At 43.5% G+C, this 23,593-nt stretch overlaps 1 long non-coding RNA gene across 3 annotated transcripts in view; it reads left to right on the top strand.

Moving 5' to 3' along the window:
- LOC134911700 (uncharacterized) overlaps positions 1-23,593 on the top strand; it is a 65,714-nt gene that overhangs the window by 40,959 nt on the left and 1,162 nt on the right. Inside the window, exon 4 of one of the 3 annotated variants that reach the window (XR_010176780.1) lies at positions 7,801-7,922. The exons of the other annotated variants lie outside the window; for them this stretch is intronic. This is a non-coding gene — a long non-coding RNA (uncharacterized LOC134911700). Of the gene's footprint in view, positions 1-7,800; positions 7,923-23,593 lie in introns of those variants that run through there. 3 annotated transcript variants of the gene reach the window in all.

The raw sequence follows: 23,593 nt of genomic DNA, 5'->3' as shown, positions 1-23,593 counted from the left end.
GCTGTAGCTACCTCTGTGTCGGCACTCGGCAGTCCATCCATAATTGTATACCACCTACCCGTGGTTTTTTTTTCTTTCTTCTTTATACATACTACATCTCATTATCATCCAGTCTATATTAGCAGCAGACACAGTACAGTACGGTAGTCCACGGCTGTAGCTACCTCTGTGTCGGCACTCGGCAGTCCATCCATAATTGTATACCACCTACCCGTGGTTTTTTTTTCTTTCTTCTTTATACATACTACATCTCATTATCATCCAGTCTATATTAGCAGCAGACACAGTACAGTACGGTAGTCCACGGCTGTAGCTACCTCTGTGTCGGCACTCGGCAGTCCATCCATAATTGTATACCACCTACCCGTGGTTTTTTTTTCTTTCTTCTTTATACATACTACATCTCATTATCAACCAGTCTATATTAGCAGCAGACACAGTACGGTAGTTCACGGCTGTAGCTACCTCTGTGTCGGCACTCGGCAGTCCATCCATAATTGTATACTAGTATCCATCCATCTCCATTGTTTACCTGAGGTGCCTTTTAGTTGTGCCTATTAAAATATGGAGAACAAAAATGTTGAGGTTCCAAAATTAGGGAAAGATCAAGATCCACTTCCACCTCGTGCTGAAGCTGCTGCCACTAGTCATGGCCGAGACGATGAAATGCCAGCAACGTCGTCTGCCAAGGCCGATGCCCAATGTCATAGTACAGAGCATGTCAAATCCAAAACACCAAATATCAGTAAAAAAAGGACTCCAAAACCTAAAATAAAATTGTCGTCGGAGAAGCGTAAACTTGCCAATATGCCATTTACCACACGGAGTGGCAAGGAACGGCTGAGGCCCTGGCCTATGTTCATGGCTAGTGGTTCAGCTTCACATGAGGATGGAAGCACTCAGCCTCTCGCTAGAAAACTGAAAAGACTCAAGCTGGCAAAAGCACCGCAAAGAACTGTGCGTTCTTCGAAATCCCAAATCCACAAGGAGAGTCCAATTGTGTCGGTTGCGATGCCTGACCTTCCCAACACTGGACGTGAAGAGCATGCGCCTTCCACCATTTGCACGCCCCCTGCAAGTGCTGGAAGGAGCACCCGCAGTCCAGTTCCTGATAGTCAGATTGAAGATGTCAGTGTTGAAGTACACCAGGATGAGGAGGATATGGGTGTTGCTGGCGCTGGGGAGGAAATTGACCAGGAGGATTCTGATGGTGAGGTGGTTTGTTTAAGTCAGGCACCCGGGGAGACACCTGTTGTCCGTGGGAGGAATATGGCCACTGACATGCCTGGTGAAAATACCAAAAAAATCAGCTCTTCGGTGTGGAAGTATTTCAACAGAAATGCGGACAACAGGTGTCAAGAAATGTGTTGCCTTTGTCAAGCTGTAATAAGTAGGGGTAAGGACGTTAACCACCTCGGAACATCCTCCCTTATACGTCACCTGCAGCGCATTCATAATAAGTCAGTGACAAGTTCAAAAACTTTGGGCGACAGCGGAAGCAGTCCACTGACCAGTAAATCCCTTCCTCTTGTAACCAAGCTCACGCAAACCACCCCACCAACTCCCTCAGTGTCAATTTCCTCCTTCCCCAGGAATGCCAATAGTCCTGCAGGCCATGTCACTGGCAATTCTGACGAGTCCTCTCCTGCCTGGGATTCCTCCGATGCATCCTTGCGTGTAACGCCTACTGCTGCTGGCGCTGCTGTTGTTGCTGCTGGGAGTCGATGGTCATCCCAGAGGGGAAGTCGTAAGCCCACTTGTACTACTTCCAGTAAGCAATTGACTGTTCAACAGTCCTTTGCGAGGAAGATGAAATATCACAGCAGTCATCCTACTGCAAAGCGGATAACTGAGGCCTTGGCATCCTGGGTGGTGAGAAACGTGGTTCCGGTATCCATCATTACTGCAGAGCCAACTAGAGACTTGTTGGAGGTACTGTGTCCCCGGTACCAAATACCATCTAGGTTCCATTTCTCTAGGCAGGCGATACCGAAAATGTACACAGACCTCAGAAAAAGAGTCACCAGTGTCCTAAAAAATGCAGCTGTACCCAATGTCCACTTAACCACGGACATGTGGACAAGTGGAGCAGGGCAGGGTCAGGACTATATGACTGTGACAGCCCACTGGGTAGATGTATGGACTCCCGCCGCAAGAACAGCAGCGGCGGCACCAGTAGCAGCATCTCGCAAACGCCAACTCTTTCCTAGGCAGGCTACGCTTTGTATCACCGCTTTCCAGAATACGCACACAGCTAAAAACCTCTTACGGCAACTGAGGAAGATCATCGCGGAATGGCTTACCCCAATTGTACTCTCCTGTGGATTTGTGGCATCGGACAACGCCACATTAAATATGGGCAAATTCCAGCACGTCCCATGTTTTGCACATACCTTGAATTTGGTGGTGCAGAATTATTTAAAAAACGAGAGGGGCGTGCAAGAGATGCTGTCGGTGGCCAGAAGAATTGCGGGACACTTTCGGCGTACAGGCACCACGTACAGAAGACTGGAGCACCACCAAAAACTACTGAACCTGCCCTGCCATCATCTGAAGCAAGAAGTGGTAACGAGGTGGAATTCAACCCTCTATATGCTTCAGAGGTTGGAGGAGCAGCAAAAGGCCATTCAAGCCTATACAATTGAGCACGATATAGGAGGTGGAATGCACCTGTCTCAAGCGCAGTGGAGAATGATTTCAACGTTGTGCAAGGTTCTGATGCCCTTTGAACTTGCCACACGTGAAGTCAGTTCAGACACTGCCAGCCTGAGTCAGGTCATTCCCCTCATCAGGCTTTTGCAGAAGAAGCTGGAGACATTGAAGGAGGAGCTAACACGGAGCGATTCCGCTAGGCATGTGGGACTTGTGGATGGAGCCCTTAATTCGCTTAACAAGGATTCACGAGTGGTCAATCTGTTGAAATCAGAGCACTACATTTTGGCCACCGTGCTCGATCCTAGATTTAAAACCTACCTTGGATCTCTCTTTCCGGCAGACACAAGTCTGCTGGGGTTGAAAGACCTGCTGGTGAGAAAATTGTCAAGTCAAGCGGAACGCGACCTGTCAACATCTCCTCCTTCACATTCTCCCGCAACTGGGGGTGCGAGGAAAAGGCTCAGAATTCCGAGCCCACCCGCTGGCGGTGATGCAGGGCAGTCTGGAGCGACTGCTGATGCTGACATCTGCTCCGGACTGAAGGACCTGACAACGATTACGGACATGTCGTCTACTGTCACTGCATATGATTCTCTCAACATTGAAAGAATGGTGGAGGATTATATGAGTGACCGCATCCAAGTAGGCACGTCACACAGTCCGTACTTATACTGGCAGGAAAAAGAGGCAATTTGGAGGCCCTTGCACAAACTGGCTTTATTCTACCTAAGTTGCCCTCCCACAAGTGTGTACTCCGAAAGAGTGTTTAGTGCCGCCGCTCACCTTGTCAGCAATCGGCGTACGAGGTTACATCCAGAAAATGTGGAGAAGATGATGTTCATTAAAATGAATTATAATCAATTCCTCCGCGGAGACATTGACCAGCAGCAATTGCCTCCACAAAGTACACAGGGAGCTGAGATGGTGGATTCCAGTGGGGACGAATTGATAATCTGTGAGGAGCGGGATGTACACGGTGATATATCGGAAGATGATGATGAGGTGGACATCTTGCCTCTGTAGAGCCAGTTTGTGCAAGGAGAGATTAATTGCTTCTTTTTTGGTGGGGGTCCAAACCAACCCGTCATATCAGTCACAGTCGTGTGGCAGACCCTGTCACTGAAATGATGGGTTGGTTAAAGTGTGCATGTCCTGTTTATACAACATAAGGGTGGGTGGGAGGGCCCAAGGACAATTCCATCTTGCACCTCTTTTTTCTTTAATTTTTCTTTGCGTCATGTGCTGTTTGGGGAGGGTTTTTTGGAAGGGCCATCCTGCGTGACACTGCAGTGCCACTCCTAGATGGGCCCGGTGTTTGTGTCGGCCACTAGGGTCGCTTATCTTACTCACACAGCTACCTCATTGCGCCTCTTTTTTTCTTTGCGTCATGTGCTGTTTGGGGAGGGTTTTTTGGAAGGGACATCCTGCGTGACACTGCAGTGACACTCCTAGATGGGCCCGGTGTTTGTGTCGGCCACTAGGGTCGCTTATCTTACTCACACAGCTACCTCATTGCGCCTCTTTTTTTCTTTGCGTCATGTGCTGTTTGGGGAGGGTTTTTTGGAAGGGACATCCTGCGTGACACTGCAGTGACACTCCTAGATGGGCCCGGTGTTTGTGTCGGCCACTAGGGTCGCTTATCTTACTCACACAGCTACCTCATTGCGCCTCTTTTTTTCTTTGCGTCATGTGCTGTTTGGGGAGGGTTTTTTGGAAGGGCCATCCTGCGTGACACTGCAGTGACACTCCTAGATGGGCCCGGTGTTTGTGTCGGCCACTAGGGTCGCTTATCTTACTCACACAGCTACCTCATTGCGCCTCTTTTTTTCTTTGCGTCATGTGCTGTTTGGGGAGGGTTTTTTGGAAGGGCCATCCTGCGTGACACTGCAGTGCCACTCCTAGATGGGCCCGGTGTTTGTGTCGGCCACTAGGGTCGCTTATCTTACTCACACAGCTACCTCATTGCGCCTCTTTTTTTCTTTGCGTCATGTGCTGTTTGGGGAGGGTTTTTTGGAAGGGACATCCTGCGTGACACTGCAGTGCCACTCCTAGATGGGCCCGGTGTTTGTGTCGGCCACTAGGGTCGCTTATCTTACTCACACAGTCAGCTACCTCATTGCGCCTCTTTTTTTCTTTGCGTCATGTGCTGTTTGGGGAGGGTTTTTTGGAAGGGACATCCTGCGTGACACTGCAGTGCCACTCCTAGATGGGCCAGGTGTTTGTGTCGGCCACTAGGGTCGCTGAGCTTAGTCATCCAGCGACCTCGGTGCAAATTTTAGGACTAAAAATAATATTGTGAGGTGTGAGGTATTCAGAATAGACTGAAAATGAGTGGAAATGATGGTTTTTGAGGTTAATAATACTTTGGGATCAAAATGACCCCCAAATTCTATGATTTAAGCTGTTTTTTAGGTTTTTTGGAAAAAAACACCCGAATCCAAAACACACCCGAATCCGACAAAAAAAATTCGGTTAGGTTGTGCCAAAACGCGGTCGAACCCAAAACACGGCCGCGGAACCGAACCCAAAACCAAAACACAAAACCCGAAAAATTTCCGGCGCTCATCTCTAGTAAAGATGCTAGGCAATATACTTTTTAGCTAGTTGTCAAGCAAGCTTCCACATTGCCCATGGGCCAACATAATAATAATAATAATAATAATAATAATAAGTAATGTATTAATTTTTTATAAACACTTATTAGGAATGAGTGAATGTTAATGAAGATTAATGTTTTTTGTCATGCACCCAGTGGCGTAGTAAGGGTGTAACTCATACTCCAGATGCTAGAGCCTAACACAGGCGCCAGCTGGTCCGCACATTAGTAATCCCCCTCATTATTGTAGTAGTGAAGGGTAGCCTTGGCTCAAGGGCCGTACTTAGTGAGTTTGTTGGCAGTATACTTGTAGGAGTAAGTCAGACTGCTGAACCTACTCTGTGACACTGACAGAATACCCGCCACCAGGACAGAGCATTCAATAGCCTCCCTGGTGTACCTGCACCTCACCCAGACTATCCAGCTCCAGTCTGCAAAGGTTGGTGTGTAGTGCAGCCTCGGCATTGCATCTGCTGCTACTATGACACTTCTAACAATGCTCCAGTGAGGGTGCTGTTGCCTGACGCTAAGTGCAGTAACCAGCCGCCCAGGACTGAAACCATTGACAGCAAACCTGCCACTATTGCACTTCCTCCACAAGAATATATCAGCTCAGAGTGTGGGGACTGAGAAGACATAGCGCTGAGTGTGCAGAGCAATTCCTGTAGGCTACTGCAGAGTTGCCTAGCTGATATTTTGCTATCAATAGTGGCCACAATTTCTATAGAGAAGGCCCTCAAATGTTTCGTAACTGATGTTGGATTTACTTTGGATTCCTAACTATAATAGATACTTTACATTTCTTATTACTTCCCTCCCCATTCCCCAGTCTCCCATCACCCCATCCGAATTTTTGTCAATATGTTTGTCTTATTTGTTTGTTTATCATCTAAGTCTGTATACCTTTAATAATAAGTGTACCATGCCGTTGACCACACTTACGTTATTTTTTTCCCTGTGGTGGCCAATGTGTTTTATTTTGTTCCCTTTTGGGGGCCATTGTGGGTTTTTCCTGTTGGGGGCATTATAAACACTAGTGTAATGCACTAATGTAATCCATGTTGTTTCCATGTGAACTCATACCAGCTCACAAAATTGTTAAGGTGGGCATACACTATACAATTATCTGTCCGATCCTACCGATTATTGGCGGATCACCCAGATAATTGTTTAGTGTATGTGGAAACCGATCTGAAAATGGTCAGGCATGTCAGATCGTCCAGCAGGCCCATCCGATGCAATATTTTCTAAGTTGAAAATCTCCCACATCAGGCAGCATATGCAATACACGATGAGATATCTCACAGTGTATGGTCATGATATCTTTAGGGTTCCAGATAAATTGTCTGTCGGTCTGATAGGCATTTTACCTGGTTGTGTATGTCCAGCATTAGGAAACAGTGAATTCTTAAACTCTGCGCTATTGTTTTTATTTTTTTATTATTACAAAATATGATGTTAACATTTTTAAAAAACTATTTTTTGCTGACTTGATTTTATATCTACAACTAATTGTTATTGTTGGATAGTCTTATATGTTGCAGACTAAACAACTGTATACCAATCTACAGATTATGGAGCCGATTCAGTAAGGATTGCAAATTCTGCTTATTAGCAGAATTTGTAATCCTTCTGATCGCATGCTGGGGGCCGCCCATCGCAGGGCAAGGCCACCCAGCATGTTACCCACGCCTCCTCCCTCCGACCTTGCTGAATTTGCAGTTGCACGGCAATTTCAGCGTGATCGCAGAAAGTAGGGTACTCCACTGCCGGCGCAGCCTGGCTGCAACGGCAGGAGGCCTGCTGCCATCTTTGTGATCGCAGCGGCTGCGTGTGATGTCACGCAGCCTTCCCAATCATGCCCACGCCACACACCCCGTTCGACTGCTGACATGCCTCCGCCCCCGCAATGCTCCATCTCCGCATTGGAAACGGATTATTGCCGTCCCCCCTCCTGCCCCGCAAAATCCTGATTAACAGGCGGAGGTGTTCACACTTACTGCGGGGCGTCCATAATAAATGCAAGTGGATGCGCAGGACGGTCCCTGCGCATGCGCGTGCACCCCCTTAGTAATTTTTGCGTTTTGCGATCCAACCTGAATGAGGGCCTATGCACATAGATAAATTGTTGGATTATAATCTACCATATAAGGCTGATCAATGCTGAAGCTTTGGGAGTTTGAGATCCATCCTTACCAGCCTGTTTCACAGTGCACTGATTTTTCATTAATACAGCTCAGTCTTTGGATTTGTGGCATGGGAGAGCACTGGCTCAGGACTATTGCTACGAAAGCTGTTACCCTGTCTATGGTACCTAACATCTATAGACAGCCTTGTTTCCATATTACATAATTTATTCTCTGTAATATTTTTATTTGTCACATTACACCTTCATTGAGGTTTGTTCTATGAATGACTATCCTTTTCCAATCAGAAACTCTGCATTGATGCAAATCACCATGAATAATATGCTTTCTTCATACTAGTTTAGAAATGCATGCTTGCCGTTCATGTATGCATTAAAGTAAATACTTATGGTTTCCTTTCAGGGTAAAGACGATTATCGTATGGGAAACTGGATAACATTTTGCACCTAATGTAAATAAGGCTAGCGGAACCTCAATGTGTCTAATTTTATTAACACCTTTCTTGTTTTCCTATGAATGTAAATTGCTTTAAATCCAATAAAGCAGTATGCAAAGAAAAAGTGTTATTTTTAGCTCAACAGTAATGCCTGTATATAAGAAGTTACACAGTAACGTAATCTGTGGAGAAATGTATTTTACACCAGGTGAAATTTATTGCTAGATTTAACTGTACTTCCTATTTTACTATTACAGCTAGTGAAAACACATTTTGTCATTTTACAAGGAAAACTGGCAATCACATCACCGGAACAAATAACATCATTAAATTGTCATCCTTCAAGTAAATTTTTTTTTAAAAGTTTAATAAAATACATTTACATTTTCTTAATTTTCCATACTTTTTAGTAGTTGTATTGGTGGCCTGGTGTAAGACTGGGTTGGGTATGCGTGACCGGCGGTCATGAGACCGCCAGTTAGCATACCAACGCCAGGATCCCGGCACCAAGTTGGCCGGCGGGAAGGGCGAGCACCACAAGCCCCTTGCGGGCTTCCTATGCTCGCTGCGCTGCGAGCTCGGTGGCGAGCATTCTATTCCTACTCTATGGGTGTCATGGACACCCACAACTGAGAATAGTCCCTGCTAGTTGGTAGGCTGACTGCCGGGATTGTAAGGGAGCATGATGTAGCGGGAGGTATTGTGATCAGCAGTCTCCTGACCGCCGGTCACATAATTACATCCCGTAAGACTATGTGGTGGTAATTATGAAAATACCAGCAGCACTATTGCCCATTTCTGATTGGCAGTTTGTATATGGACTAATTCAGGTGATAGTACTTCTTTTAGCAGCATTATGGCTATAGTATATTAAGTTGCAACCAACTATTTCAAAACCTGAACTGCTAGGGTACATTGAGAACCGAGTTTGAGAATCACTTATTTATTTGCAAAATGCTGTTCTATGCAGGGTATTAGAATTTTTGCACTTTTCTAGGCTACTTTTAGATGCGTGGGGGCATAACATGGGCGTGATCACAGCGGCTGTGTGACATCACACGCAGCCGCCACGATCAGAGAGATGGTGGCGGGCCTCCTGCGGGTGCAGCCAAACTGTGCCACTAGGAGGCAACCTTAATTTCTGCGATCAAGCAGAAATTGCAATGCGATCGCAATTTCTACTTGATCAAGTGGGGGGCGGGACGGCGGTCAGTATGCTGGGCGGCCTTGTACTGCGATGGACGGCTCCCAGCATGCGACCACAGGGATTGCCAATTCTGCTTCTAAGCAAAATTTGAGAAATCTTGCTGGATTGGGCCCTAAATACGGAAATTTGCTATGCTCCTGTGTCTTGGGGGCTCGTGTTTTCCGATGGTGTATGCATTCATATTTTACATGCATGTTTCAGGCGAGAATCACCAAACATTCCAGTAAATGGCTGCTTTTGAGTCTGGTCCGTGTTTTTAAAATGTACATACACCACTGTGGGCCAGAATCGGTAAGGATTGCAAATTCTGCTAAGTGGCAGAATTTGCAATCCTTGTGATTGCATGCTGGGGGCACCCATCACAGGGTAAGACTGTCCAGCATGCTGACTGACGCTCCCTTCTCCCCTCCTTGATCAAGCAGAAATTGCGATTGCACCACATTTCCTGCTTGATTAGGAGGACCGCCATCATCTTTCTGATCACGGCGGCTGCGTGTGACGTCATACAGCCACCGCGATCATGCCCATGCCATGCCCCCGTTTTGATGACGCCGCCCCTGTTTCCCCACCTCCTCAACGCTCAGTCTCCGCCTAGGAAACGGAGAGTTGCTGCCCCCCCCCTCACCCACTGCCCTGCGAACGCCTCTGCTTGATTGATAGGCAGAGGTGTTCGCATTTTCTGTGGGCGCCCGCAGAATATAGTCTTCCTTTCATGTATAGTCTTATATGAATATAGTCTTCCATTTTTTTCATTACACAGAAGAACCCTTTAATTACTGATGAATACCCTCAGCAGTTTCCTTTATATACACAGTTATGGTCTCAAATTTTGACCAAGATTATTTCAACACCTTACCAGACACAATTCAATAGCACAACACCATTCTCACTGTGAATACAGTTCTTCAGATTTTTTTTGTTAAAGAAATCCACAAAGAACGTTGATTTGGAGGTAGTCATAAGTAATATGGTAATCTTTAGAACATATATTGAAGATAGACAGTTGGACTGGCAAAAAGATACCCAGGACAAAGCTTCACTTGAATGCCAGTCAAGTAAGGGAGTATGTAGAGCTACCATGAGGGTATTTATGTATACTGAGGTGTGAGGTGTCTGAGGCAGGGCTAGGGTATCATATAATTTATATAATAAATTAAGATGTTATAATAATACTCACCCCCACTGTCCAAATTTTTACAATTATTTTTAAACTGGTTTATGTACCAATTTATGCCCCAGCCCCACTGTAGCTCCACCCACATTATTCATATCTCTGATCCTCAGGGTGGGGGTCCTGTGTATTTTATTAGTCCTGGGCCCCATAATTTCTGATGGCAGCCCTGCTATACAGTATGTGTTAAGGACTGCTACCCATTACGCCATCATTCTAGAGCTATTCAATAGGATCAAGGGATTTGATCTTCAATTAAATAATAGCTAATTCTAGATACATCATGTATCTTAATAGTCACCCGGAAAGATCCAGCGGGTAAAACCCTGTCACTCTTAATGCCTGCATTCCATCTGGACTAATGTAAAAGATGATTTGTCCTCTTGCTTTCAGTGTACTCAACTTAAAGTGCCCAGTCAATCTCCTTTAGTTTGTCTACTTCTACTATCCATTCCTAAACTCATCTCTCAATAGACTTTATAACAGATTTGACATCATGCCACTGATATACTACTACACTATATGGTTTGTGGTAGACAGGTTCTCTAAAGTACTTTGTACCTTTGAAGTGTGCTATCGTAAGAAGATTTTTAAGTTGAGTGCAGATTTTCATTCAACATAACTTCCAACTAAGTGGTATAATTTCAAAGTTCTGAAGAGTTCTGTGTAAATGCTTTAACATGAAACTGGATATTTGTCTGGCATATCACCCTTAGTCTATCAGTCACTGGGAGCGGGGAAACTAGGATCTCCAAAAGTTTCTTGGAGTGTATTTTATTGCCTCAACTGGGTAGATGAAGACAACTGGGTAGTACTCCTGCCATTTGCTGAATTTGCCCACAACAGGCTGTTTCAAGAAGCCGCCTTCTTCTCACTTTTCTGTATTCAATATGGTCTTCATCTAATCTTTCCTGAAGTTCTAGGGTTTCTGGGGTTTTTTTTACGCTAGCTAATTATTTTGTCCAATGTTTGTTCACCATCTTTGGAATCTGGTCAAGAAAATATCATAATCTTATAGGTATAAATTCTTCACAGACCGCAAAAGGAAATCAGTGCTCAAAATTTTACTTGGTGTTCATGTCTGGTTACCTACACATAGTCTATGCCATAGAGTACCAAGTATAAAACATGATCCTTGTTGATCACTCTTTTGGGCTATCTGTTGGACCTTCCTCCTTAGGAGTCCCAAATGTGTTTTGCGTTTTGGGCCCACCCCTAAGAGGTAATGTCATGCACCTGACAGAACCTGGTGAATGCTTATGCAGTCTGTTGGTTCTCTTAACTCTGTCCTTATCTTGGTGCCATAGTCTACATTTCATGACTGTTGTCCTGCTCATTATCATAGGGACAAGTTGTCCTGGTAATACATATTTTTGGTCATGTGTTGTTGGAAAAACATTAGGATCTTTTTTTAAACACCCAGTATAAAGCTTGTAGGACCATACAGGATACTATTTGTTTTGTGGCCTCCCAAGAGCTGCTGAAGCTCACAGTATAAGTGTGCCAGAAATCATCTACTGTTTAGGCTTCCTTTATAAATGTGCTGTCATTCTCCAATACAAGAAGTAGGGCAGAGCTTTGAGAGTCACGTCAGGGACAGTGCTAAGCTCTTTGTCTCAGTCCCAGGTGAGAAGAAAAACCATCACCAGATCGGATCTCCCCCATCGATGACAAAACCATCAGCACTAGTGGCAAACCATGAATGGTTGTTAACCATAGATGGTCAATAGCCATCCCTAGTGTATGCTAATAATTTAAATCTTTTAACACCCATCCCTGATCCTTTAAGCACCAAGGACATCAACTAGGATGATTTTGCAGGAATTACGGATTTTACCGCTATACAGTACTAAAGACTCCCTCCAGTTCTGTCCTCCAGTAAATAATGCCATCTTAGGATGGCATTAGCTGCGGTTGCCCACTGGAAAAAATGCTTTGTATTGTCGTAATTCTTTAACATTTTATTTTCAATTTTTGGTGTTTTTTTTCTAGTATTTTTTGGTTGGTAATCTTGACAGTTTCACTGATAAACTTCATTGGCCTGGTAAGTGGTAAGATTAGACTTACTACTGCCGCTTAGTGTCGCCAGGTAGCTTAGCTGCCCTTGTGACTTTTTTTATAAATAGCCAAAAAGAAGTTCCTATTGCTGCTACAGATTTTTCCACATATACCTACCCTCAAATTGTGCCAAAAAGCCAAGCAGCACCATGCATCTTGCCATTGACTTTTTCACAAATATGTGTCTTATTCGCATCACTAATGCAACAAGATTATAATGCAGGAGTACAATGCACAGACACCCTGGACATTGATGCTTTCAGTGTGGGACAGCCGGGATCCCAAACTACCAGACACCGTCGCGCCAGACAAGTAAGCCATATGGGAAGGGGGGGGGGGGGGGTTAGGTTTAGTCTGCAGGGGAAAGGTTTGGCTGCTCCCTGGGGGTGTTAGGTTTAGGCTGCCGGGAGGGGGGTTAGGTTTAGGCTGCAGGGGGAGGGTTTGGCTGCTCCCTGCTGGGAGTTAGGTGTAGGCTCCCCCCCGAGGGAGAGTTAGAGTTAGGCTGCGGGAAGGGAGGGTTTAGGTTTAGGCACCACCGGAACGGTTAGGCTACAAAAAAGGGAGGGATAGGGGGCCAGAGGAGGAAGGTAAGTACAGTATACTTACCTTCTCCTGTTGGGATTCTAATCATCAGTCTACTGCATTCGGTATTCTGACCCCCGGCCTCCCCGACTGCCAGCATATTATACCCAACCCTTTCAGCACATGCAATATAAAATAGTAGCCTTTCAGTCAATTTAGCAATACTTCTGCATGCACACTGTAGTACGTGCAGCTGCTGTGGGCAATTCAGATGCTAACTTGTGTAAAAAGGCAAAATACAGAGGTCCAATATGAGTGAGCCATGCCATGCTTTGCGCCACGTATTCGGCTCTGGTCCAACATCATAGGTATCCTTATCTGCTAGTTCTGTAATTTAATAGTTTGAGAAAACCTCTCTAGTATTCCAGTGACTTAAAATCCTGATTTTCAGGAAAGTAAATAATACTATAAAATTGTTCACTGTAGAGTTCAGGCACCTTCTAATTTTGATATTTAGCAAGTGGAAAATTCAGCAGTTTATGGTTGGAAAAACAAAATGAAGACCACAAAGATGAAACACAAAAAATACAGCAAGTTTTTCATCAACTTCCAGGACTATTGGGTCATAATAAATAAATAAATAAATAAATAAAACATCTATATGAAAGAATCTCTTTGAAGAGTGTGTCTGAGTATCTTCAGCAGGCCCGGATTATATAAAATGAAGATATAAACATATTATGTATGACATTTTCTAGCCAGAGCTAAATTGACACTTGCTTTAAGCCAAACCTCTGAGACCTTCATCTCGGAAAGCAGAGCACCAACCATCTGATATTCTGGGAGGCTGACCTCCTGTCAAACAGAAGTATGTGGAAACGTTCCTCACTTATTAACACTGTTAATGCAACTATTAATGGGGGTAATTCCAAGTTGATCGCAGCAGGATTTTTTTTAGCAGTTGGGCAAAACCATGTGCACTGCAGGGGAGGCAGATATAACATGTGCAGATAGAGTTAGATTTGGGTGTGGTGTGTTCAATCTGCAATCTAATTTGCAGTGTAAAAATAAAGCAGCCAGTATTACCCTGCACAGAAACAAAATAACCCACCCAAATCTAACTCTCTCTGCACATGTTATATCTGCCTCCCCTGCAGTGCACATGGTTTTGCCCAACTGCTAACAAAAATCCTGATGCGATCAACTTGGAATTACCCCCATTGTTTGCTTTACTACTTGATAGTGGTTTGTAGGGCAAAAACATAACACATTCCTTTCTCACCCACATAACCGCTCCAACTCCCTGTCTGATCAATTTTATTTCAAACAAACATAAACTACTTGTTATTTCTCTAAAATAAATAGACTCAACAAATTTATGAGATGAAGCATTTCAAAAGTACTAAGGCTGAGACAGTGCAAATATGTGAAGTGCAAACCCAGGAGCTCAACAAAAGCATATACATATACAATGTGGTAAAAAAACTGTCAAAACAGATGAAACAGGGCTAGGAGAAGGCCAACCATGCTCTGGAAATAATGTAAAGTTATAGGCCCTACACACTTGCCGACGTTTACAATTTGGACAATGGTCGATTTCAACGATTAACGATCATCGTCCAAATTGGCTTGCTATGCAGAACGAGGAAAAACCAACGATGAACGACCGCAGGGACGCGCGTCGTTCATCATTGGTGCATACACACTGAGTGTTATAAACGATTTCTCGTTCATTAGTGAACAAGATCGTTCATATCGGCCGCACATATCGGCAAGTGTGTATGGCCCATTAGAATGAGATTCTCCAAGCAGGAAGTGCCAAACACTCTGGGGGGAGACAGTGGTTCTGATGACATTCAGAAGATTGACAATAAGAATACAGCCCAAGAATGTACAGTATTACGGGTTATGGATGTGTTGTATAGAAATGGTATTCACCATAAATAAAGGAGTTTATAAGAGAAGAGCTACTAGGTAGGGGGTCATACCAAAGTTTGTACAATAAAACCCAGAAAAAGTGTTCACATCCCTATGGAGGAATCAGAAACAAAATTTTGGTTTAAAAAATTCCAACCATGAAGATGAGCGGCGGTTAATTGTGCACATGGGGAATTATATGCAACTGACTGTTGCCATGGGTGGAAGGGAAGAAAAAAAGTGTCTCTCTGAGTTGAAGATTACAGGACAGTCAAGATAGGAAGAGACACCAACCAGTTAGATTGAAAGTTTTATGTTTTAAAGTCAACAATTAAGAAAAATGGATGAGGGACAGACAAACAATATTCGAAAGTCCAAACAGAAAAGATACAAACGAATGCGGAACATAAGGTCATCGTATGGTAGAAGAGTTAACATTGTCTTGAAGAGCTGGAAAAACCACCATAAAGTACAGATATGTCCTTATACGTACACTTAGCCTTAATATGCCACACAGCTTCTTTAACTGTTGCCTTATTTGCATTGCAAATGCAGCAAGACACCACTCAAGGTGTATAAAAGACACTGGACAGTGCCTTTAACCACACAGGAATTAGTTTTAAACACGTACAAAGTCACAGATAAAGCCCAACGGAAGATGGTGTGAGAAAACATTGCAACTGCTACATCATACCACTTCATATACAGATTCAGACTCATTTCCCCACAGATATACAAATGTCATACATCAAATTGATCAGTGCAATCTATCAAAGTAGTCTTGTTGCTTTCAGTTGTTTTATTCTATTTTTATAAGATGTATACTTTGAGCGAAAAAGATGCTCGACAGGAGTCACCTGGGACCTGGTGTGCCGAGAGGGGCTGCTTGGTGCGACGAAAGCTACATTGACACATCTGTAGAGGAAGAAGGACTTCAGCATAAATTGTCCCAAATTAAAGGTTGTGAAGGGAATGTGTGGTAATCACGCAAGCAGACCAAGATAGAGATTAGGAAAGGTGGTAGCCAGCATGTGTCCTTCAAATGGCAGGAAATTTATGTAGAATGTTCAACAGCAGAGTTACTGGAGCAGGAATGCAAGCAGTATATGGACTGCATATAATAGTGTTTTAAGCCACTTAAGCAAAAGTGTAAAGTGGTCTAACTGCACAATTCACAATAAGTGTTTAAGATGTGTTAGCACTACCTATGGAACTAGATTTATTATTTTCTGAGTATTTTTGTTGCAAATTAAAAGCCTATTTATGAGTTTGTTAAATATGCTTTGTTAATTTGCTTGTAAATAATCCTGGGATTTTAAACTCACCTTATCACTCTCTTCATAAACTTTCCTTATAACTCGCTTTATATTCCTTAAATACTATAGTGATTTATAGAAAATTATCTTTTATAGTAAATTTGTCCACTGACTGAACTGGCTATATGTGGATTTTACCAATCGCAGACTGCATTTCCATACAGTGTGATATGTTCACCAGGTATAGTTACCCTCAGGAGTTAACCCATGATAGTAAAAACGTATACCAATGCTGACATTGCCAAAACACAGTGGTGTCACGATGGGCTGCGGACTGCTATGGGTGACACCAAGCAAGGGGAGACACCAAAAAGACGGAAGCTGAGAACACTCACTACATAATAACATCCCAGTGCAGCGACTGGCTGTCGGTCACTAAGGAGGAGCCAGCATTGCAGCACACAGTTCACATCGTGGTCCCAGTGCTATTAGGTTTCCAGCTGGCTCCTGGTGATAAAGGCGGTCCCCACTAAGAATTCTGTATGGTCTGATATGGGAGAAGGTCCATGTGGGGGAGATGGTGGGTGGTGACACCATGATTTAACACACTAGGTTATACCAACCCTGGTGACTTCACTGGTGCAAGATTATATTAGAGACTGACGTGATGGACAGGAATGCACAAGGACTTAGATAGGTAGCAGTGTACAGAACTCAACAAGGTGCTAAGTGGGATTTGCGGATCTTCCAAATATCCAGGTAATCTAAAGGCAGGATAGTGGAGACTAGGAATGGTCAGCAGGCCACTAAACAAATATCCAAGCCATGTCAGACGATATGTCATGCAGACTCCAGTCAGTATTCATACTTGGGTCAGGGCAGGCAATTCACAGAGTTTAGAGGCAGTGACAAGGACAGACAACAAACTGACTAATGCAGGCCATACATCTACACAGCAATTCCTAAATGCTTATCCAATCTACCAATTAATGGATTCTGATTTGGGTGATTGGCAAAGTCCTACATGTTAAAAAATCTCTGACTTGCCAATTCCAAAGGTTTTTGGACCAGAATCTATGAAACAAGGATTTCAAGCAGATTGGATTTTGACGATGACCCGATCCAGTCATCGACAAAAAGGGGAACTGACCTAATTAATTGCAGGTGTCTGGTCCCCATTAGTTAGTGTTTTGACAGTGGTCAAGATGGGCAGCAAATAGAGAGTAAATGTATAAATTAGAGTTCCACCCAGAGCAGCCATAAAAAACCCCACAGGCTTAGCAGCTGACCAGCCACCCTCTATAGTGATTTTCTGAGTTGATCTCACAGATGCTCAAGAAACTAAGGAAACAGGAAGGAATTGTTGTGCATCTGCAGATAGTTACCGCTATTGTCAGAGACCTTTATTAATGGGAATATCAGCGGTAGAATCATTTCGGGAAAGTGTTCTAAGTTTTCAGAAAGCACTTATTTATTTTTCCTTATCATGTTTATTTTTCTATTTACACAAGTTACAGTAGCCCCAAAATCTCAGTAGAACTTAATAGCTTAAAGAAAGTTTTGGTTTTTTTAAACTTAAAAAAAGGAACATAATTTTGCCTCACATTGCAAAGACAGTCTCAAAATATAACATTATATTGTATATTATGTACTCTTTAACTTCATGGAATGGAAACAATTGATTTAAAGAAGCAGGACAGTTCTTATCCAAATCTAATCTGGATGGTATATTTGGTCCACCTAACTTTGGAGGAGATTTAAGTCACCACTAGTTCAAAGAATGTGATTTCCAACTTTTAGAATCATTCCATATGAAACACTTTTTTACCATGTTATATGAGACCTTGATTTGTACCCCTGAAGAAGTCCCCTTAAAGATGAAACGCATAGGTTTTGGTGCTATATTCAACTGCCATGGATGAAGCCACTGTCTTTGAGCTCATAACGGAAGGGTACAGGCAGGACTTAATTCTATCTCTCCTTTTTTTAATTATTTAAGATACATTTTTATATACAATTCAAGTTTTTTTTTTTATCAATAATAAAAAAGATATTGATCTCTACTAATGAGTAGCCATTAACCTATGTTTTTTGGGTGATTTCTAATGAGTGGGTATATTCCATATCAGTATCGAACTTCCAACTCACTAAGAGTATCTTTGGTGACTCAAGAAAGAAGAACAAACCACATTTAGAGATTTATTGATTTTATTGATGGACACAATAATAACATATTAAACAGACATTAATTGTGATACACTGGTCTTGTAATATAGCCCCTCTAGGTTTTTATCTATCTATGGGATGCGGTCAGCATGCTGAGGGCGGCATCCGTACGGTCAGAATCTCGACGGGTCCCGACAGTAAGTCCTGTGGTAAGAGTTAGGCACTAGGGTAAACGTTAAGGTTATGTTGCGGGGGGGGGGGGGTCGTTAGGACCGGCACTCCAATAGAATATGGTACAGGTGCTCCGGTGCCCTCAGTATGGGCTGATGTATTACCTTGGAAGAAAAGTTCTGCGGCACTCGGAGTCTTTAGCAATGCAAATAGTGTATTTAAAGATGATACACCATACCCTATATATATATATATATATATATATATATATATATATATATAAAACACTTTTTTTTTTTACTGAAAGTGTAAGCCTCATCACGGGTTTTACAAATACTGTACATACATGTTGTTTCCATGCCCGTGTTTAATTGCCAACTAAGTATGTAGCAGCATACGAGCTAATGTGGTATTGCTTATTAAAAACAAAACCTCAAAGCAGAAAATGTTCATCTGATGCTTTCGGGAACAGCTGTGTACCAATTGGCTGAAGTTGATTCCTGAGAGTACTGAGGTGATAAATGCTATGTCCTGCCAAGTCAAAGCCCTCACCTCAGAGATTAGCTAGCAACCCTCAGTTAGCAAACACCAACCTGTGACAAATATTTAGTTTTTTATACCTAATGATTGAGCACATAGCAGTTTGAAATCCACATATAATGTACATGTCTTAGCCTGAGACCACCTACCCTGATAACTGATGGGTCTACAATTAATCCTTGTACATACAGTACACAGAAAACATCTCACCTGGGTTCTTTTTTAAACTGTAACTCAGGATAGACTTGTAAAGACAGTCAGTAAATTCTACTTAGGCATCTAAAACACATGTGAATGTGCCTTTATATTATTATGTATAGATCATCTGGAAATCATGGTCTTCTGACTGCATGTTATTCTGCCAGCTATCAATATTGAGCTGGCTGATCTGCCTAACATCAGGGTACCATGCCACCTTGATAAGCCTTTCTTACTTAAATACACCCCAGCATGAATTTGTCTAATTTTAAGCTTAAGTGCTCTCTGCACCATGGCTTCAAGTTACTATCTGTGACCTGGATAGCCCTGACATTAGCCTGCTGTTTGCCCATTCATTTACCATTAGCTTGCCGGACATTAATCACCATCATCCCCATTCAGTATCCAGGCCAATCACTGATATCACTGGAAACCTGGGACTTACGTCCATATTGTTACAGCTCGAGATCAATCAAATCAAGACATCATTATCACTCCTGCATGAGTGGCCAGCATTACCCAGAGTGCCTCCATTAGACCATCTGGCTTTGCACCCCTGGCAATACAGCTTGTATACCCTGGATTGCTGCTCGAATCCTATGTTGGTCCCAGGCCAGATTGTGTCCACAGCTTTTGGCATGCGGGCATTAGGCCCAGCATCAGTTTCTGCACTGCATCCAGGTTACAGCTAAAGGGTACACATAATGCTGGCACCATCTTTCGCAAGCTTCCTGGATGCAATACCATGCGAATCCTGACTGTATGTGTAAGGGACTGCTCCCACTATATGAAGAATGTGAGGGTGGAAGTTAAAGAGATCCCTGCGTCTGTCACAGAAGCTCAATCGGTGCATGGTGGCCGCTGTCTCAGATGTTGTTTCTGGCCTGCATCTGCACTCTACTATTTTCTATGCCGCTACAACTCCTTGGTCAAACTCTACTGTATGTAGGCCTCCACACCATGATGGCTTCACCACTAATTCCTACTCTTGGACTGCCCTTTCTGTTTCATTCTTCCTTTAACTTAGGAATTTCAGCTTCAAGTAGTAGACAGACACTGCTCTGCAGATTACCTCCATCTTGGCCCTTCCTCAATTATGACCCATGTTACTCCTCAGTATCTTGCAGACGTTGGCACCACAGATGACAATACTACGCCTACCCTGTGGTGTTATAGCAACATTTTATACTTATGTTTTTTTTTAATGCTATGTTTAGCTGTAGTGTATTGTACGTATGCTCTGTAATTCTGCTATGTTTTTTGTTTACCTTACTTGTACAGCACTGCAGACACTTTGCAGGCTCTTATAAAGAAGTAGTAAGAGGGGTGTAACTCCCAGAGGTAATGGAAACACCTGCCTCCGGGCTCCAAGTACTGAAGGAGCACTTACATGTACAGCAGTACCTGTGTGGTTCACAGCAGGATCCAAGTGTGACCACTGCTCTTCCAATGAAGCTCTGCGGCACACCCGTTGCTGCTGCATAGTTCATTTGTTCTATCCCTGGAGCCCTGCTAACACCTGCAATAGGGGAAAGGATGCCTCCCGCCTGGTACCAATCAGCCTACACTGCAAGCAAGCAACGGTGCATCCGCCACTACTGCTGGACTGTGAGATGGTACTGCAGACAGCTGAATCTTGTGAACCTGACCCTGACCCAATGGGTGTAGTCCTATAGTGTAGCTGGATCCCTGCCAGTTTACTGTGGGCTCTGATCCCTGTAGACCAGCTAAGAGTGATATCTATATAATCAGTGCTTAAAGTGGTCCTAGAGAGGTGGTTGAACTCCCCTGGCGCCCATGAAATAAAGGTATTGTGTGCCAAAGGGGCGTGGTCTCTAAAAGAAATAGTAATAATGCCCACAGTAGTAGCACCCCTAATACACAATGCCCACAGCAGTAGCACCTCTTTTACAATGACCACAGTTGTAGTGCCCCCTATGCAATGTCCACTGTACTGGTAGTGCCCCTTATATAGAGCCCATAGTAGTTGTGCCCCTTATGCAATGCCCCCAGTAGTACTGCCCTTTATGTCCCCAGGAGTGATGCCCATTATGAAGTGCCCCCTTTACAATGCCCTCATTAGTAGTGCCCCCATTAGTAATGCCCCCAGTAGTAATCTAACCTGTAGTAATGCCCCTGGTCATTTAGCACCCTGTAGTTTAGCCCCAGTAGTTATGCACCCAGTAGTTTAGCCCGCAGTGGTAATGAACCTGCAGTTATGACCCCAGTAGTTTACCCCACTTTAGTTTAGCCTCCCAGTAGTAATGTCTCCAGTAGTTTAGCACCTGTAGTTTAGTCCTCATGTAGTTTGCTCCATGTAGTTTAGCCCCCCAGTAGTAATGCCACAGTAGTTTAGCCCCTGTAGTTTAGCCCCATGTAGTTTGCCCCAAGTAGTAATGTCCCCTGTAGTTATGCCCCCAGTAGTAATGCCCCATTGTAGTCTAGCCCCCCTGTAGTTTAGCCCCTCTGTAGTTTAGCCCCCTGTAGTAATGCCCCCAGTAGTTTAGCCCCTGTAGTTATGCCCCCAGTAGTAATGCGCCCCTGTAGTTATGCCCCCAGCAGTACGTGCCCCTGTAGTTATGCCCCCAGTAGTAATGTGCCCCTGTAGTTATGCCCCCAAGAGTAATGCGCCCCTGTAGTTAGCCCCATGTAGTTTAGCCGCTTGTAGTCTGCCCCCAGTAGTTTGGCCCCCCTGTAGCTTGCCCCAGTAGTTTGGCCCCCTGTGGCTTGCCCCCTGTAACTTTCCCCCAGTGGTTAGCCCCCTGTAGCTTGCCCCAGTAGTTTGCCCTCAGTAGATTGCCCCCAGTAGTTTGGCCCCCTGTGGCTTGCCCCCTGTAACTTGCCCCCAGTGGTTAGCCCCCTGTAGCTTGCCCCAGTAGTTTGCCCTCAGTAGATTGCCCCCTGTAGCTTTCCCCATTAGATGCGCTTTACAGTCACACATGTTTAAAAATAAAAAAAAAGCCACCATACTTACCAAGCCCCGCTCCCGCGTCCAACCGCTGTGATCTCCTGGCAACCGGCTCCCCAGCACTATGAGAGAGACATCATGACATCTATCTCATAGCGCGCACTGAGTCAGGAGCCGGAAGCCGGAGCTCAGTACTGAGCTCCTGCCGCCAGATTCCACTATGCAGGGAGAGCCAGACGCCGCTGATACCACAATCTCAGCGGGCGCCCAGCATCTCCCTGTGCGGCGCCGGGACACATCAGGTGAGGTGAGCCGGAGGAGGCGGAACTGCGTTCCATCTCCAAGTGGAACTGACGGAACGCAGTTCCACCCCGTTCCGGCTCACTTTAAGCTCATTATCGTCCTATTACCTCCCTGTATCCCAGACACCAAAAACTGGATTTTACAAATTTGTCTCTTCAGGAATTTGTACCTGATATATTCTGTGTGCAGTGCTTCCCAAAAATTGCATGTGTTCTTTGAAAAAATAATTAGAATATATTTATTCATCAACTTTATGGAACAAACCATGTGATATATAACTGTTCAAATCATTATTGAATGTTCATGTGAAGTGATCTTTTGGTTATTAAATTAATTCTGATTACCTAATTGTGGGCTTATTTTAATTACTAAAATGAGTGGTCCGAATAAAGAGTCTTTCACTAAACAGATATATAATCAAATAAGCAATCAATTAACTAAAGAGGCTGGAATCTAATCAAAATAATGTTTGCTAACGCATTCATGCACAAGTAACTTTTTCCCTGTCACCCTAGGACATGCATAACTTCCAGGTGCTAGTGTTTGGGAAAAAGGTTACAGTGATTAATTCTTGTTTAAGGCATCACAGCAAAATATCTAATATTTGTAGATGTCATTAAGTAATTATTTGATTTAGACTACTGGAGGAAAATGAATCATCACGCCAATTTCCCCTAGAATGAATACGGTTGTTTCAAAGAAATTCTCACATTTTCCATAAAATACGATTTCACACAGTTCGGTCGTAGCATATATTAATATGCTTAGGAAAAACTTGCTCAGTTGATCTGATCTAAAGATAAAAAAAAGGCCTATTTGAAAAGAAAACGCATACAGAAAATGATATGTCGTGTGTTATTTTGCTAACTTAAATGAATTTAATAGCTACCAATAACAATTATATTTTGATTATTTTACCACATACATAAATTATGTAATTATTAGCAAAACAGTAAACTTTTGGAGTCTGAAATAAACTAACCTGTTTCTATGCTCATTAAACTCTGTTTTTTATCTTTCACTACTTTTTTCTCTAGACCAGTGTTTCCCAAACTTTCTTGAATCACAGCACCCTAGAGTATCATCATTTTTTTCACGACACTCCTAGGATAAGAGTTCTTTATTGATAAATTTGAAAAAAAAAAAAATATTAAATTAAGTAAGTTATGTTCACTTATATGGTGGTGTAAAGCTGTATGAGTGGTGTAATGGTTAGCATTACTGCCTCACAGCACTGAGGTCATGGGTTTGATTCCCACAATGGCCCTAACTGTGTGGAGTTTGTATATTGGAGGTCATTCCGAGTTGTTCGCTCGCAAGGCGATTTTAGCAGAGTTGCTCA

The sequence above is a fragment of the Pseudophryne corroboree genome, chromosome 4 (assembly GCF_028390025.1).
Source record: "Pseudophryne corroboree isolate aPseCor3 chromosome 4, aPseCor3.hap2, whole genome shotgun sequence".
Taxonomy (NCBI): domain Eukaryota; kingdom Metazoa; phylum Chordata; class Amphibia; order Anura; family Myobatrachidae; genus Pseudophryne; species Pseudophryne corroboree.
The sequence above is the reverse complement of the archived record's forward strand: the minus strand, read 5'-3'. Positions and strand labels throughout refer to the sequence as shown.